Source organism: Chlorocebus sabaeus, chromosome 4 (assembly GCF_047675955.1).
Source record: "Chlorocebus sabaeus isolate Y175 chromosome 4, mChlSab1.0.hap1, whole genome shotgun sequence".
Classification (NCBI taxonomy): Eukaryota; Metazoa; Chordata; class Mammalia; order Primates; family Cercopithecidae; genus Chlorocebus; species Chlorocebus sabaeus.
In genome coordinates, this window is record NC_132907.1 from 3,174,088 (window position 1) to 3,190,133 (window position 16,046).

The 16,046-nt window shown below is 36.6% G+C and overlaps 1 protein-coding gene across 20 annotated transcripts in view; it reads left to right on the top strand.

The window, feature by feature from the left end:
* The window catches only part of ARB2A (ARB2 cotranscriptional regulator A), a 481,527-nt gene that overhangs the window by 11,569 nt on the left and 453,912 nt on the right, over positions 1-16,046 (top strand). For 17 of the 20 annotated variants that reach the window (XM_073014598.1, XM_073014605.1, XM_073014594.1 and 14 more), the window contains exon 2: positions 15,611-15,745. The exons of the other annotated variants lie outside the window; for them this stretch is intronic. The gene's annotated coding sequence lies outside the window, so the exon portion shown is untranslated. The remainder of the gene's footprint in view (positions 1-15,610; positions 15,746-16,046) is intronic. 20 annotated transcript variants of the gene reach the window in all.

The window sequence follows — 16,046 nt, forward strand, 5'->3', positions numbered from 1 at the left end:
CCTGTATCAGTTTGTTTTCATGCTGCTGATAAAGAGGTACCTGAGACCAGGCAATTTACAAAATAAAGAGGTTTAATGGTCTTATAGTTACTTATGGCTGGGGAGGCCTCACAATAATGGTGGAAGGCAAGGAGGAGCAAGTCACATCTTACATGGATGGAAGCAGGCGAAGAGAGAGATTGTGCGGGGAAACTCCCATTTTTAAAACCATCGGATCTTGTGAGACTTACTATCATGAGAACAGCATGGGAAAGACATGCTCCCATGATTCAATTACCTCCCACTGGGTCCTTTCCACAACACATGGGAATTCAAGATGAAATTTGGGTGGAGACATAGCCAAACCATATCAGAGCCCATCTGCAGAAGTTCTCTGATGGTTAGGTAACATCTGCCAGCTGATGAGCTGTGGCGGTGGCCATTGGGAAGTGCCCCTGTTGGATATCTGAGACTATGCTGCAAGCTTATCTGGCCAGGCAGTGACTGGTAGAGGCTGGCAGACAGGGTGGGGGTGCTCAGATCAGACTGGCTGTGTCCCCCAGGCAAGTTAGCCCTGTTCTGTCCAGGCCTGAGAGTCAATATATGCTAAAGCTGCGTAGAGGAGCATGATGAGCTTTCGGTGAATGCCATCCCTAACTGTGCTCCACTGTAGCCATTTCCATGCCAAAGCCTCTGAGCTCTGCACAGGCTGGAGTCCTGTCCCTGCCACTTCTCCAAGCAGTTCTCCCTGCTAGCTCAAATGTCCATGGGGGTCATCAGGTCTCCTGTAGCTAGGATTCTGGAGGTCCATGGTGAGAGTAGGCCACTCCACACCTATTGAACTCACTCCTTCTCCAGGAGCCACTCAAGGCCAGAAATGAATCCTGGTGCTTGGCAACCCTGTGTTGAGTTCCCAGCTTCCTCCTCCTTCAGTCCAGGGTCTGTGTCCTTTCTCTGTTCACTCTCAATGCCTTCCTCCCAAAGATTTTCTTGAAGTTTGCTGGTGTTCTTGATGGTCTCTTCTCTCGATGGGAGAAGCTCTTCCTCCATCTAGCCGGCCATTGTGGCTCTTCTTTCTCTGTATATTTATTTTAATCGTAGTCTAGATTGATAATGTACCAAGCCTTGCTTTGCTCAGAAGTTAAAGGGGTGCTAACAAGACTAAGACTGTGGATTTGGGCCCTTGTAAGGCCCTTTAATAGCTCTTTACAGGAATGATTATAACCACCAGTATAACTACTGACTACTTGGGATATAGCTAGTATTCCTATTCCCTGCCAATCATATTGCCATCATATGTAATCTAGTATAAGAAAACAGTAGAAAAGGTACTTGTACCTCAGGAGACACACTATTTGTATTAAAAAGAATAATTCAGAGTAAATATCCAAGTTAATGAAGACATACAAGTGATACCCCTTTCCTCTACAAAGCATAGCTTAGTTTTATGTGCTTATATAAAATGTGGAGCTAGCTACAATTGTGACCAAGACTATAACCTAAGATGAGGCAAGTAAAAAATGTGAAAAGATTGATTAATTGTTAGATTAGATGCTCTCTTGATTTGAATTACCCGTTCTTCTTGTTATCATCATTTTTGCCTGTACTATGGAAATGACTCTGGAATTAAGTAGTTTGGAATTTTGTTAATAATCTTGATCCATTTGCTTTAATACACTCTGATGTAATTTGAATACTTTGATTAAATGGTCATATCTGAGAATTGATGGGAAGAAAGGTCAGATCAGGCAGGTTGAAGATGTTGGGATAGAAAATAAAGGATTTCTTTCAGTAGGGATTGGCTGAATGGGGATAAGACTCTGGTCTCAGAAGAGATGGAGAGCAGGAGAGATAAATGAACAGGAAAAGGCCTAAGATCTAGATAAGGGAAAAAAAACATGGCAAGAGTCAGGCAGATTTTCAGTTATTCGAATCAGTAATAGATGTATACCTAGTCATAAGGCAATCTGGACTTCATATTTGAGGATATTACCTTCTGGTTGGGTGTCTGCTATGAAGGTAAGACTTTAGTATAATGTTTTGTATTACAATAGATGGAAGTATGTATAGGATACTATGGGAGTGTTGTAAGGCTTTTCCTGGGGTTGGAGAAAATTATCCTTAAGTTGAGAACCTAAGGATGGATCATTTAAAATAAAGCAGAAAGACATTCTAGATAGAAGAAATAGCTCTTAGCAGTCTGACGTCTGCAAAAACAAAAAGCAATTTGCAGTTACTAGAGGAGAAAATTTGATTGTAGTGAGAGATGGAGTTGAAGGAGGAAATAGGAGCCACATCATGGCTATGTGTGTGTGTGCGTAAGATGTGGGCAGAGAAGGCTTGTATAATTTGCCGAGGAGCTTGGACTTGCCTCTGTAAGCAGCGGGAACTATTGAGTGGTTACTCTTATCTTCTATTTAGTAAAAAACATAATCTTGCCCAAACAGAAGTCTGGCCTTTGCCCCCACTTTATGGATGATAATGCCTTGGGCCACACTAATGGTGTGATTGAGGATTGGGGCTGGCTACGTCTGTTATAGTCTTCAGGTCGGGGCTGCCCATGCCAGAAATACTAACTATGTGACTTAGGGTGGGGCTTTTGGTTAAGTGATATCAGTTAACCTGGAGGCTGACCTCAACCATATAGACAGTTAATTAGTCATTCATGCCTAAGTAACAGAGCCCCAAGAAAAACACTGAATACTCTGTCTTCTGTGGGCCTTCCTAGTTGGCAATACTCTGTGTGTGTTGTTAAACAGACAGCGGGAGAATGATGTGACCATGATGTCATGGGGAGAGGACAATGGCAGTTCCATGTTTGGTACCTTCCTAGTCTATCTTACGTGCTTCTTTTCTTTGTCCTGTTAATCTATATCCTTTCCCTGTAATAAACTAACTGTGAATAGAATAGCTTTCAGTGAGTTCCGTGAGTCTTTCCAGCAAATTATGGAAACTGAGAATGGTTTTGGGAATCCTCTGAACTTACAGTGGTGTGAGAAGTGGGGTAGTTTCTTTTGTGGATTGTTCTGTCTATCTCTGTAGGTGCGAAAAACCCTTTGCATCATCTTTCTCTGCTTTCTTTCTTTCTCTATTTAGGACAAAATTGGCCTTTCAGTTTGAAAGCAGCGATAAACATACAATGCTGTTGAAGTAATGCAACTTCTAAGATGAGAGGATATTGGGGAAAATATCAAGACTATTATAATATAAATGTCCCTAAACATAATACAATCCCCTGATACTTTCCTTTCTAATTGCTATTGACTGAATTATGTCCCTCCAGTTTGTATATTGAAACCCTAACCCCAGTATGATTGCGTTTGGTTTTATTAAGGTTAAATGAGGTCAGAGGATGGGACCTTGACCCCATAGGATTAATGTCTTCATAAGAAGAGACGTGAGAGAGGCCATTCTCCTGGTCACTTTCTCTTTACCATGTAAGGACATGGTGAGAAAGTAAAAATCTGCAAACCAGGAAAAGAGTCCTTGTCAGAAACCAACCAACCCCCCTGGACCTTGATCTAGGACTTCTAGCCTCAAGAGCTGTGAGAAAATAAATTTAACTTGTTTTAGCAACCCAGTCTCTGCAGTTTTGTTACGGCAGCCTGACCACAAATTGTAATACCATGAATTGGGATGTTACTGTAATACCTAAAAATGTAGATGTGGCTTTGGAGCTGGAATATAGAGAGGGCCTGCAGAACAGAGTGTCAAACCAAAGGAGATTATTCTTGAACTGTAATGATGGAGTGGAATTTGCCTTCCTAAGTTTGGCACTTGTTTGGAACCCATCACCCTTTTCTTTCTTCTAATGTCTCCCTTTTGGAATGGGAATGTCTATTATTTCCCTGTCCCACTGTCGTATTTTGGAAATACGTAACTTGTCAGGTTTCACAGGTTTACAACTGGAGAGGAATTTTGCCTTAGGGTGAATCATACCTCATTCTTATCCATACCTAATTTAGATGATACTTAGATGAAACTTTGGACATTAGGCGTTAGAGTTGATGATGGAATCAGTTAAGACTTTTGGGGCTGTTGGGATGGAATGAATGCATTTTGTGTGTGATAAGGACATGAATTTTGAGGAGGCCAGTGGCAGAATGCTATTGACTAAGTTGAATTTCCCCAAAATTCATATATTGAAGCCATAACCTACAGTGTAACTGTATTTGGAGTAAGGAGGTCATTAAGGTTAAATGAGGTCATAAGGATGGGGCCCTGATCTACTAGGATTAGTATCCTTATAAGAAGAGACACCAGAGAGCTCTCCCTTTATCCAGTAAGAATGCAGTCTTCTGAAAGCCAGAAAGAGAGTCTTCACTAGAAACTGGTCCTTTTGTATCTTTTTCTGGGACTTCTAGCCTCCAGACTGTAAGAAAACAAATTTCTGTTGTTTAACCCACCCAATGTGTGGTATTTTGTATGGCCGCTCAAGCAGATTAATGTACTAATTGATAGCTAGTCTTTGTTGTTGTTGTTAACCAGCAGTTAGATTATTTGTGATCTAGTAGAGTACGGTTTCCTATATATTCCTTTTAAAGTTGAGTCATCTGAAATTATTAAAAAACTTGAAGAAATGTATCAGAAAGACCTCAGTGAGGACTTTTAGATTATATATCTTAAATGACTGAGCAAACAACACAGGTATATGAAAGTAGAAGGAAAGATGAAATGAAAGGTTTTGGAAAACTAATATACCTGTGTTCATGTTTTAAGAAGATTCAATACAGCTTTCCCCCCTACATTTAGAAAGGAGTTCAGTTGAAAATATTCATCTTCTAATAAGATTTATCACAGATTTAAGGAGCTGTGTCCTTTAGAACATTTTAAAAAATGAATTTACGATAACTTGCTACATTGAGGTATTTGTAGGGCTGTAGAGTTAAAGGATGTTTCAATTAGGTATAAAAAACAAAGGAGCATCTAATAGAACTCAAACTATTCGATATATATTCATCCATAATTATGTGTGTGTGTATGTTCCTACTGTTTTCTAGGCATGGTGAAAGCATTTTGGTAGACATCTTTTCAGTTGAAAATAGAAAAATCTAGGACAGAATCCATATTTGAGGAACTAAGTATAATATTTGAATTATAAGCATTTAAGTTTTTTACTTACAGAATTGAAATGGAATAACATTATAGAAATTTACCAATAAGATTTCAAGAAAATGTATAACAGAGAAAAATGAAAAACACAAAAATAAGACTTGGAGTTAGGTGTTGGCAAGGAACAGAATTACCAGTAGTGACGTTAGAGTTAGTCCTAGATAGTCGTGATGTATCAGGAACCAGACTATCCAGACTTCGCTGTGGTACAGGAAGATACATCATGATTTTTAAATGAAGAAGTTTCAAGCACAAGGATATATACATAGATGGTAAAGACCTAAGAGCAGAGGGAAATATTATCATATTTAAAGGTTTTATCATAGCTCACTGTAGCCTCGACCTCCCAGGCTCAAGCAATCTTCCTACCTCAGACTCCTGAGTAGGTGGAACCACAGGCATGTGCCACCACACCTGGCTAATTTTTTGTATTTTTTTTTTTTTGGAGAGACAAGGTTTTGCTATGTTGGCCAGGCTAGTCAAGCGATCCTCCTGCTTCACCCTCCCAAAATGCTGGGATTACAGGTGTGAGCCACTGCACCCTGCCTATTATTTTTCTAATGCCAAGTGCTTTGAAGAGGTGTCAGCACCTGTGCCAGTATAAGACAGTCATAGTTCAACTGTTGCAAAGTAGAGAGAATCATGAAAGCTTGGTTTTGGAAAGTATTTTTGATATGAGTCTACTTTCTGAAGGTTTACTATTTTCTTGGATCATTGGAGTCTTATTTTTATTAATGGTATATCTGTTTTTGGCCTAGATGTTACTAAGCTGTGTAGGAGCATATCAGTCAATTATACTCGCTATAATGTTACATAGAGCAGAGTTTACAAATTGGAGACCCTCAAACTAAGTGAGTCTCCATAATCTTAAATTTTTAAAAATTACTTTCCATCTAATTTAAGTAAAAGTTGGGCTTTTGATTTCTCCTGAAAAATTTTGAAGTTCTAATCACACTGTGGCTCCATTCTGTATGGGAACAGTGTGGCAAGTCAGAACTCCCTTGAGATAAGCAATGTATTTTCCGGTTTGCTTCACTCTCCACTATTCATTCAGTATAAAGTGTGACTTACAGGGCTTCACTGCCTACGAACAAAGTTGATTTCACTGGAGGCCATTTGAGTCTCTTCCCTCTGGCCTTGAAGCATTAATGATCTGTTCTTTCATGGTCTTTAACTACTTTCTTCAAGGTGGCTAATATGTTAAATCAGTTTGTGCTAAGTATTTGACAGATGGTGGTTGTGACTAGAATATTATTTATAGGTAATAACTCATTATTTTGAAACAGTGAATGATTGTAATGGTGAAATTTTATTTGTATTAGTAATACTGCAATAACTGCTAAGAACTTAGACATTTCAGTTTCATAATTGAAAACAAACTATTTATTTAAAACAACCTTATTTATTCTGGATATATTTCCTCAACAAGAAACACGTATAATTATTTTTATCAAAACAAGCATATGTGTTTGTGTTTTTAACTGTTTTAATTGCAATATAAAGTTTCTCTCTTGCATGCTTACTTCCTTTCTCTTTCTCTCTTGAAATGAAGAAAGACTTTCAGTCAGGTCAGCCCTTAATAATGAACTGAATTACGTAAGCTAATTTTTCACTACTTTTTTTTTTTTTTTAATTCAAGGACTGTTAAAGCATTCCTATTTTGATAAATCCAAAGGAAGCACCTTCTTTACATGGAAAATAAATTATTGCTGAATTGGAAAATTACTAGGCAATTTAGTGATGATAATTTTAGTGATGATATGGGATGCAGGGCTGGTTCAGCATACACAAATCAATAAACGTAATCCATCACATATACAGAACCAATGACAAAAACCACATGATTATCTCAATAGATGCAGAAAAGGCCTTTGATAAAATTCAACACCCTTTCATGCTAAGAACTCTCCATAAACTAGGTATTGATGAAACATATCTCAAAATAATAAGAGTTATTTATGGCGGACCCACAGCCAATATCATACTGAATGAGCAAAAGCTGGAAACATTCCCTTTGAAAACCAGCACAAGACAAGGATGCCCTCTCTTACCACTCCTATTCAACATAGTATTGGAAGTTGTAGCCGGGACAATCAGGCAAGAAAAATAAATAAAGGATATTCAAATAACAGGAGAGGAAGTCAAATTGTATCTGTTTGCAGATGACATGATTATATATTTAGAAAACCCTGTCGTCTCACCCCAAAATCTCCTTAAGCTGATAAGCCACTTCAGCAAAGTCTCAGGATACAAAATCAATGTGCAGAAATCCCAAGCATTCCTGTACACCAATAATAGACTAACAGAGAGCCAAATCATAGTGAACTGTCATTCACAATTGCTACAAAGGGAATAAAATACCTCGGAATTCAACTGACAAGGGATGTGAAGGACCTCTTCAAGGAGAACTACAAACCACTGCTCAAGGAAATAAGAGAGGACACAAACAAATTGAAAAACATTCCATGCTCATGGACAGGAAGAATCAATATATCAGTATTGATTCATTTTTAAAAACTCATATTTTTGAGATTGGGTTCCTTATTCAATTGAATATCTAGTCATATGAATCTACTAGAAAAGCATCTGTGCTCCTCTAATATATTTATTCCAGAGTTTTTCTTTATGTTTTAGTTCTTGCTTTTTCTTCTAGATTGTTCTTATTCAGAACTGACTGAAAGTTTTGTTAGTTCATTGATTAAATCATAGTAGGATTCTTGAGTTTAAGAAGTCAGCTCCAAAATAATGATTGTGTAAATAGTCATTTTGAAAGGGAAAGAATGGATTTTGCTATGTTTGGAATTATTTCAGAACTTTCCAGAAGCCTGGCATCTATTGTATAGTGTATAACCACTATTACAATAGAAACCAGAATTGTGAAAGAGCTCACTTCTATTCCCTTTCGGTTCTGTGATTTTGTGTTTGGAATTTTCATTTAAACTTGCTTTATTATAATATGTTTGTATACTTACTTATCTGCAAAAGGTAAGCGCTGGAGGCTTACAGCTTACTCTGGGATCCCTCTGGAGTGTGTGTGTGTGTGTGTGTGTGTGTGTGTGTGTGTGTGTATAAATGGTTTTAAACCAATAATTATTAAAATATATGAGTATTTTTAGTAAAAACAAAACCCGTTAACCACATTGAGAGCAATGACACAGGTTTTTAAAAAGGTGTCCTAATTTATCGTTAGCCAGATTTCAGGTATTTATTTAAAGACAAAATAGTACCTGAGGTCTTCTAGCAAACTGAGTGGATGGTATTTCAAAGGAACAAAAATATAGACATTTAAAGTTAAGCATAGGCCTTTAAATATATTCTTAGACTAAGCGATAGTGCTAGTTCTTTGTCAGTCCAGGCAGCTTTATAATTTTCTCACTGCTGATTTGTGTACCAATAAAGGACACTTGAAACAACATCTGTTTTTCAGTGAAAGGAAGTTTAACTCTCATGCAGAAAAAGCAATATTTTCAGCATTTGTCACTTAAACAAATAGAAATGAGTTTAACAAAATGTTATGTTCAGACAAAGCACCAAATAAATGTTTTATGCTTGTTTTATTCTTATTCTAACATCCAGTCCTCCCTCCAGTGGCTGCTGTTACAGCATTTTCCTTTTTCACCTTATTTTGGAAAAACAAGGAAAATTATTATTTTTTTCTTGGAATTGAAGTCCATTTTTACATCATGTTGAAAGACTGAGAGATAACCGTCTGTGGGAAATATTCTTTTATAATTAAATGAACCCATCCTTTAGCAACCAAAGGGACAGATTATTTTGAATTGAATTCTCAGCCTTCATTTTTCATTTGCAAGGTGCTTACAACTGCCCCTTAGCCCAGCATTTTTACAAATTTAATTTCTTACACATATTCAAAGGCTGATTTTACTTATTATACTTACTAGTGGAAATATACCAGACAAAGAAAAATGCTTAAATGACACTTGACATTTTCAGAAGGGCTTAGTTGTATTGTATTTTATTTTACATTTTATGACTTTTTTGAGACAGGGTCTTGCTCTGTTGCCCAGGCTGGAGCACAGTGGCATGATCATGGCTCAGTGTAATGTCAAACACCTGATATCTGCTGCCTCAGCCTCCCAAGTAGTTGGGACTACAAGCACATGCCAATGCATCTGCCTAATTTTTAAATTTGTTGTAGATATACTGTCTTGCTATGTTGCCAGGGCTGGTCTTGAACTCCTGGCCTCTAGCAATCCTCCCGCCTTGGCCTCCCAAAGTGCTGGGGTTATAGGTGTGAGCCACTGTGCCTGGCCCAGTAGTTGCATTTTAAAATGTTATAAGATGTAGGACATTATTATTTTTTAAGTCAAGTTTTAAACAATATTTATAGTTTGTCTTTTGTAGTAGCTGATGTAAAAGTTTCTGAGGTAATAAATTTTCACTCAAAATACTAGTTCCATTTCAGAACAGGTAAGGAATCAATTGGGTTTTAGTAACAATATGTTATTGATACATAGCTGCTCTGAGGTTTACCCAATACCTGTTTATCCTTTTTTAAAAAAATAACTGCTTCTATCAGTTTTACTCATCAGCAGAACCTCCAACTTTCTCACTAAATAGATAGAGTGGGACTGTCAGCATTATCCCTAAGAAAAATGCCCCAAAGAACAAATTATAAAAGGCAATGCCACTGAAATTGTGTATGGTCATGAGTCACTTAATGCTGGGAATATTTTCTGAGAAATGTGTTGTTAGGTGGTTTCATTGTTGTGCGAACAGAATAGAGTGTACTTACACACATGTAGATGTTATAGTCTAATACATACCTGGGCTACATATGGTATATATTGCCCCGAGGCTCCAAACCTATATGACATGTTACTATGCTGAATACCATAGGCAATGGTAACACAATGGAATTTATTTAAACATATATAAACATAGAAAAGGTACAGTGAAAATATAGTATGAAATATTTTTTTAAAAGGAACGCATTTATAGACCACTTACCATGAATGGAGCTTGCAGGCCTGGAAGTTGCTTTGAGTGAGTGAGTGAGTGAGTGAGTGGTGAGTGAATGTGAAGGGCTAGGACATTATACTACTGTAGACTTTGTAAACACTGTACACTTAGGCTACATGAAATATATGCAACTTGTTTTATTCAATAATAAACTAGCTTACTGTAACTTTTTTACTTTATAAATTTTAAAACTAAAAAAAAATTTTTTTTTTTAAAGAGACAGGATTTTATTCTGCTGCCCATTTGGAGTGCAGTGGATGATCATAGCTCACTGCAGATTCAAACTCTTGAGATCAAGCCATCCTCCTGCCTTAGCCTCCCGAGTAGGTGGAATTACAAAGTGCGTCACCACGCCACATCAACTTTTTGACGTTTTGTGATAATACTTAGCTTAAAACACATATTGTTCAGCTGTACAGAAGTATTTTCTTTCTTTATATCCTTATTCTATAAGCTTTTTTCTATTTTCAAAGTTTATTTTAAAAATATTTTTGCCAAAATGAAGATACAAACGTACATGTTAGCCCAGGCCTACCCAGGGTCAGGATCATCAGTAACAATGTCTTCCACCTCTACGTCTTGTCCCGCTGGAAGATCTTCAGGCCAGCAACACATATGGAGCTGCTATTTCCTATGATAACAATGCCTTCTTCTGGACTACCTCGTGAAGAACCTGCCTGAGGCTGTTTTACAGTTAACTTTTTTATTTTTTAAATAAGTCCAAGTAGTACACTTTACATAAAAAGTATTGTGTAGTAAAAACATAGTCACCAGAAGAGGTCAGTGGCTCACTCCTATAATCCCAGCACTTTGGGAGGCTGAGACTTGTGAATCACCTGAGGTCAGGAGTTCGAGACCAGCCTGGCCACCATGGTGAAACCCCATCTCTACTAAAAATACAAAAATTAGCCAGGCGTGGTGGTGGGCGCCTGTAGTCCCAGCTACTCAGGTGTCTGAGGCAGGAGAATCGTTTGAATCCAGGAGGCGGAGGTTGCAGTGAGCCAAGATCGTGCCATTGCACTCCAGCCTGGGCATCAGGAGCAAAACTCCATGTCAGAAAAACAAAAACAAAACACACAGTCACCTAGTCGTTTATTATCTTTATCAAGTATCTGTGTACTATACATATTTGTATATGCTAAACTTCGTCATGACTGGCAGTGCAGTACGTTTGTTTACACCAGCATCACCACAAACACATGAGTAATGTGTTGTATCATGATGTTATGCCAGCTATGATGTTACTAGGTGGTAGGAATTTTTCAGCTTCATTATAATCCTATGGGACCACTGTCTTAGTATGCATTCTGTCATTAACCAAAATGTTGTTATGTGTTGTGTGACTGTATTTTTTGTTAATATTTTTGTCACTTATTTAAAGAATGTATTGTTGATAAAAAAGATTGTGTACAACCAAGGTTATTGTTGAGTATATGTATGTGATATACTGATATAAAAGTGGCCTCCATATCTGTAATGCTTATGCAAGTTATAGAGTATAATATAATTAGCACCTGTAAATTTACCACCAAATCCAAGACTCAAAACACTATCAATAACTTGCATTGACTTATGTACTTCTTCCCATCTCATGCCCTCTGTTCTTTCCCAGTGGTAATAGCTATTGAATTTTGCATTTATTTTTTCTCTTGATTTTTCTTATGGTTTTATCACAATATGTGATACTAATAATTTGTTTTAGTTTAGCTCAATATAAATGATATTGTTCTGTATGTAATATTCTAAGATTTGGTTTCCTCACTAGTATTTTTGGAAAATTCATCTATGTTTTTGAGTGTAGTTGTGCTTCATTTTTCTACTGTGTAATGCTTATCTTTGCCCTGTTAATGTACAACAGTATATTTGCTCTCCTATAATTGGAGAACAGTTTTTTTCCATTTATTGTAGCCAAATTACAAGATGGTCTCCAGTGATCTTTGCTTCTTGATATTCATGCCTTTGTATAAACTTCTCTCACATTGAGTAGGGCCTTCTTCTGCCAGTGGAATGTCAAGGAAATGATGGTGAGACTTCTTCAGCTTTTCCGAATCTATCTTTCTTGAGAAAGCCCCCAAACATGGGCTTCTGTGCAGATCTGTTTGAGTATGGGAGGTCTGTAACAACAGTCAGTACTAATCATTTATCTATGTGAGTGAGCCATCTTGAAAGTGAATCCTCTGTCCCCAGTCAAACCTTCAGATGATTGCAGAACTTGCCAATATCTTGATTGCAATCTCATGAACTTGATTGAGAACTTCCCAGCTGAGCTGCTCCCAAATTTCTGATCTACAGAAACTGGGATTTTACAAATATTTATTGTTGTTTTGTGACACTGTGTTTTGAGGTAATTTGTTATGTAGTTCCAGATAATGAATAAATTGACCGTTTTGATGATGGAAACATTTTGTGAACATTTTTATGTCTGCCCACTGATGTACATGTATAAGACCAGGTAGTGAACCAAGGTGTGAGATTGCTGGATTGAAGATTATGATAATATTTAACTTGGATATCCCATGCTAGTTTTTTCAAGAGTAGTTTATCTTTTGACCAGAAACGTGAATAAGAATCTGTATTATTCTGCATTCTTTTTAACTTTTGGTATTGTCAGACTTTTAAATTTTTTCTAATGAGTGTAAATATTTCATCGTGGTTGTTTTCTTTGCCCAAACATCAAAGTAGTAGTCTACTGTATTTTTCCCTAAGAGGTTTAAAGTTTGAGTTTCACATTTATACCCTTAAACCATTTGAAATTAATCATGTATAGAGTGAGAGAGGTATCCAATTTCTTTTTCTTTTTCTTTTCGTAACTGTGCAGTTAACCAGTTTTTCCAATTGTTAAAAACGTCCCTGTTTTCCCTAGTGATATCATGGTGTCATCTGTGTCATATGGATCTGTTATGTGGCTCTGTTTTGGAGTTCCATCCTGTTCTATTTGTCAATTTGTTTATGCTAGTATTAATGGCATGCTTTCTTAATTACTGTGAAACCTGGCAAGGCAATTCTTCCTATCATATGCTTTAGGAGTGTCTTATCAGTTCTTGGCGATTCTCTTTCCATATGACTTTGAATTAGTTTTTCAAGTTCTGTGAAAAACATTTTGGGGTTTGAGTAGAATTGCCTTGAATCTACATATAAAGTAGAGGAAAATTGATATTGTCACACTAGTGAGTCTTTCTATTCATAGATACAATATATTTTTTATATTTCAGTCATCTTTAATGTATTTCAGTAGCATTTTATCATTTTCTTAATATAGGTATAACATCTTTTGTTAGATTTATTTTAATCATGTAAGTTTTTAATTTCTGCTATTTTCTTTTTTTTTTTTTTGAGACGAGGTTTTGCTCCTGTTGCCCAGGTTGGAGCACAGTGGTGTGATCTTGGCTCACTGCAACCTCTGCCTCCTGGGTTTAAGTGAGTCTCCTGCATCAGCTTCCCAAGTATCTGGGATCACAGGTGCCTGCCACCATGCCTGGCTAATTTTTGTATACTTAGTAGAGATAGGATTTCACCATATTGACCAGACCAGTCTTGAACTCTTGACCTCAGGTGGAGCCACCCGTCTTGGCTTCCCAAAGTGCTGGGATTACAGGCATGAGCCACCGCGCCTGGCCAATTTTTGCTATTATTAATGATGTATTAAAAAACTGTGCTTTATAACTGATTATTGCTAGTATTTGTAAATATACTTTTTTTTAATATAAATCTTAGAGCAAACCATCTCGTTGAATTCTCTTTTTATTCCTAATGATACAGAGATTCGTGGTTTTTTTTTTTTTTTAATTTTAGAGGACCTTGTTTCTTGATTCTTTTTGTTTTTTTTTTTTGTTGTTGTTGTTTTAGATAGTTATGTCATTTGAAAATAATGATAACTTTGATTTCCTTTTTAAAATTGTTACTATGTTTTTATTTATTTTCGGTGTCCTACTGCATTGGATAGAATGTCAAACAAACTTTGACTAGAAGTGGTAATAGTAAAGTGATAACGATGGGCATTCTTTTGTGGTTCTTGATTTTGAGGAGACTTTTATAAATATTTTATCATTAAGAGTAATTTTGTTGTAAGTGGTTATTTTTGTTTTTTTAACCTTTTTGTGAGCTTACAGACGTTTCCTTTGATTCCTAGTTTTCTATGACTTTTTCTAAATACAGATTTTGAATTTTATCAAATGCTTTTTCTGCAGATGTTGAAGTTATTATGGTTTTCTTTCTTTATATTCATGAGTGGAATTTATAGATATTCTAATGTTTTGTATTGTGCTTCCTAGGTTTTACTACACAGGAAGATTCCTTGGGGGACTTGGCTGTAATATTGGAAGGAGAAGTCTGCTTGTAAAATTCTTGACTCATGATCATAGGAAGGGACTTCATCATTTTGTGCTTATGCAGAAAATAGTAATGAGGGCCATTTGGCATACTGTGTTTAACATTCAGCAAAGTGTCCTTGTGTTGGCAACTTCAGTGTCACAGAGTTTATCTCCTGTAACTAACAGTATGGCTAAGCGATGGTTGTCTTTTGTGGGGAAAAAATATTTTGTAGAAAAAAGGAGGATTTGGAGCTCTTTGATTGGTTTTGGAACAGGAGAATTTTCCTGCTTCAAGTCCTTTGTTAATAAAGTAAATAACCACTGTAACTTATGTGGTAGTTTAAAAATGTGACTTGAAGTTTCAGATTTCTAATTCTCTTTTTTTAAGATCAGATATTTGTAGTATCACAGCAATATGGAGCCTCAAGAGTTCTCTGAGTTTATACCCCTGTTGGTGTCAGCATGTGAGGATTATTTAAATATACAAACATGAAATGCTATAAAGTATTATCACTCCATAAAGAATTGGGAAATTCTAGAAGCAAAAAAAAAAAAAAAAAAATCTATTCTGAAGGCACTTAAATTACATTCCCACTTGTTAACACATTTAGGTAAAATGAGACTTCACTGAAATTTTCCCCTTGAATAAATAGTAAGGAGTGCACTGTCAGTAGATACTGGATTTGAGTGGTACTTAAATGCCTTGTTTGCAGTACAATTATGATCTGCACAAAACTTAAATGTGCCATTAAACTTTATTGTTGGTGTCATTCATATGGCTTACTAGGCTTAATCAACTGCTTGATTATATGTTCAAGTTTCTCTTCATTTTTCTTTTCTGTAGCAAGTGGTACATTTCTAACTTTGAAGTAATTTGGTACAGTGTCTGGGCTCAGTTATGATAATGATCAAAATAATAACAATAAAGTTATTACCAAATTTCAATCCTTGTTAGAAATTGGGTGGGATTGAGGTGCTTTTAGGTGGTATGTGCTTAGGGTATTAACTGAATCATGACCAAAGTGAATTAGTGCTTCTGACCAGGTTTTCATTGGAATTTGTATGCCAGGGATACTGATGGGCAAGGGAGGCAAATTACCATTGACAGAGAACTGCCAATGCAGAGAACTAGAACAAGCTAGACCACAGCGCTGTGATTTTCAAAAACTTTATATAATGCTCTTCTTTTGTACCTAGAAAATAATATGTTTGTTCTTCATATCTAGCTAGAGTACGCCTAGACAATTTCTAGCCTGGCTCTGGAGAGAGGGACGATGGGGACATTGCAAGAGAGAAGTTCTTTAAACGAGTCTGCCTGAAGTCTGCTTCTTGCTTCTGTTTTATAGAAGGTAAAGGGAAAGGTGAGTGGTTAGTGAGACAGTCAAGATTTTTTTTTCTTTTTTTTGAGACTGCCTTGACCTTTGGCATTAGAGCTGTAGAAAAGAGATGGAGAGAGAACCATTTAATACACAGAAACACTACCCCAATGCAAGTGTATGTCTTGAACCATTGGAATCATCACTTCAAAAAGAAACCATATATCTTTTAACAGTCACACCCCATTTTTCTTTTCCCCCAACTCCTGAAAACTATTAATCTACTTTCTGTTTCTATGGATTTACCTGTTCTGGACATTTCATGTAAATGGAATCATACAATATG